This window comes from Octopus bimaculoides, chromosome 2 (genome assembly GCF_046866305.1).
Source record: "Octopus bimaculoides isolate indiv1 chromosome 2, ASM4686630v1, whole genome shotgun sequence".
In the NCBI taxonomy this organism is placed as follows: domain Eukaryota; kingdom Metazoa; phylum Mollusca; class Cephalopoda; order Octopoda; family Octopodidae; genus Octopus; species Octopus bimaculoides.
In genome coordinates, this window is record NC_142929.1 from 111281538 (window position 1) to 111284037 (window position 2500).

Genomic DNA, 2500 nt, shown 5'->3' on the forward strand with positions numbered 1-2500 from the left:
GCTGATAAAAATATCATCTTTCTTTATTTTGATATATCACTGAAGCATTAACCCTACTCATGTGAATGTGCCGAAGACAAAACCATATTAATATGAATAAAGGAATAGATTAAATGACAATCGAAAAGACAATATTGGGATATCTATATGTTAATTCTGGAAAACTGACAATACGTTCAAAGCATCCAGCTATATGCTTTGCAGTATTATCATCAGTCAAGATTTTGACAATATCCTACTAATGATAACTTTGCTTTGTCTTTGAACTCGCTGTGCCCGATAGTGAGTAGTAGTACAACAATGACATCAGTTAATTCGAATGTATTTACTCCAGAAGAAATTTAGCTTTGGGCGTAATCTAAATAGTAAAATACTAGTGTAGAAAACAAGTTGATTTCTTGGTATGTTCAATTCGCGAATCGGTTTCAGTTTCTAGTTAAACCAATTCCCTCCTTGAAACAAACATTAAAGCTCTACTTATACGTTACCTTTGTAAATTGAAAACCTCATATTTACGGAAAGAAATCAACATTTAAACGATTAAATAATACTCTTGAGCATAACAATATTTATGTCACCTACGCCGCTAAGACCCTTTGAAAAAGCATGAACATTATTTATAACACTCTTTTTGTCATAAATTTTCATTTTACGCTTAAACCAGAAATATGTACAAAATTATATTAAATTGTAATCAAATTAAAATTGCAATTTCATTCAAACTATCTCTGTTGCATTCACTCTTTGGCCATTTCAAACATTTTGCTCTATGCCCTAACTTTCGTTCTCTACACAAAATTTAAAACAAAACAGTTATCAGGTTGCAGAACAAATTATATAACATCATTATAATCTATGATGACCAACATCTGAAAATCTCCCTTCCTATATAAATCGCTATCAGTTATCTTCAATGAGGCAGAAGTTGATTTCGATGTTGTTATCATAAAATTAGCTCGCAATAAAAATGACTGAAGCTTAATAAAAACTGATGCTGAAATTCCAGTTTAGTTTCTTGTCTAGACTTGTCTACAATAAGAAAACGCAAACAGCAACTTGATGGTTAATTATCCGAGTCTTTCAATGATAGCTAATGTTAATCATTAACAGCACTAACCTCAATTAATCTGACAATACTGCCATAACAGGTTGGCCTACAATATTTTTTATATATTGAAATATTTTTGCGGATGTTTTTTAGCTAAGGTTTGTTTGGTTTTTGTTTTGTTTTTTAATTTAGTAACAGTATTACATAAGGATTTTAATCTGCTACGTTATAGATAATGAAAACCCAACTTAACTAATAATCATTTAGTCAATCCGAGTTTCAGTGACGAAATTATCATTTAACTTGAATATTCTTTTATACAAATTATTTGAGTACTTCATAAAAATTTGTGCGCGGAACTAATGTTATACAAGCTTCATTTATACTACCAATTAATTATAGTTACAAGTAAATGAAATAAAAGTAAGTCTCTAAAGGTTTTCAAAACAGCTTGATATTACTTTGTACTATTTCACACTCTATATTGGCAGAATGGTTTCAGCATCGGACAAAATGCCTTGTGGTATTTCAGCACAAGGCCAACAATTTCAGAGGAGGGGAAAAGTCGATAAGATCGACCCAAGTCCTCAGCAAGTACTTATTGTTGTCGACCCAGAAGGTGAAAAAGGTAAGGCGACCTCGGCGGAATTTGAATTCAGAATGTAAAGACGGACGAATTGCCGCTGAGCATTTTGCTCGGCGTGCTAACGATTCTTCAAGCTCACCGCCTTATCTCGCCAATAATATTGATTTCAAATTTTGACACAAGGCCAGCAATTCCGGGTAGGGGATAAGTCGATTACATCGACCCCGAAAGAGTGAAAGGCAAAGTCCACCCCAGTAGCATTCGAACTCAGAACTTAAAGACGGACAAAATGCTACTAACCATTTTCCCCGGTGTACTAACGATTCTGCTAGCTCATCACTCTGCTTGCCGATAATATTGGTTTAATAATTTGGCAGAAGTTTTGAGGAAGGAGTAAGTCGAATACATCAACTCCCGAAAGAATGAAAGGCAAAATCGATCCCGGTGGAATTTGAATTCAGAACGTAAAGACGGACGAAATGCTGATAAGCATTTCGCCCGGCGTGCTAACGATTCTACCAGCTTCCTGCCGTCTGCTCGCCAATAATATTAACAAAAAAATTTGTCCGATTTTAGTACCTAGTTGTGATCCTCTTGTGTGTTTCGTCCCTTAAGTCATTAATAATGTGACTCTTCTGTCAGTCCTATCATTACAACTTCGAAAGAGGACTTCAAGCTGGATATTATTTTTTAATTCTATGTTTTGATGTTTTGATTTTTTATGTTGATCAATTTCTTCATAAACTGTACAATCTAAATGTTTGATTTTACCAGGTGCTAATATCCCGATTCTATCAATAAATGATCAATAACTGCTACCTACCAACAAGTGAATAACAAATACTGACAGGTTTTTGATCATAGTA

At 33.8% G+C, this 2500-nt stretch overlaps 1 protein-coding gene across 8 annotated transcripts in view; it reads right to left on the reverse strand.

The window, feature by feature from the left end:
- LOC106879437 (proto-oncogene tyrosine-protein kinase receptor Ret) overlaps positions 1-2500 on the reverse strand; it is a 355783-nt gene that overhangs the window by 209566 nt on the left and 143717 nt on the right. The window lies entirely within an intron of this gene.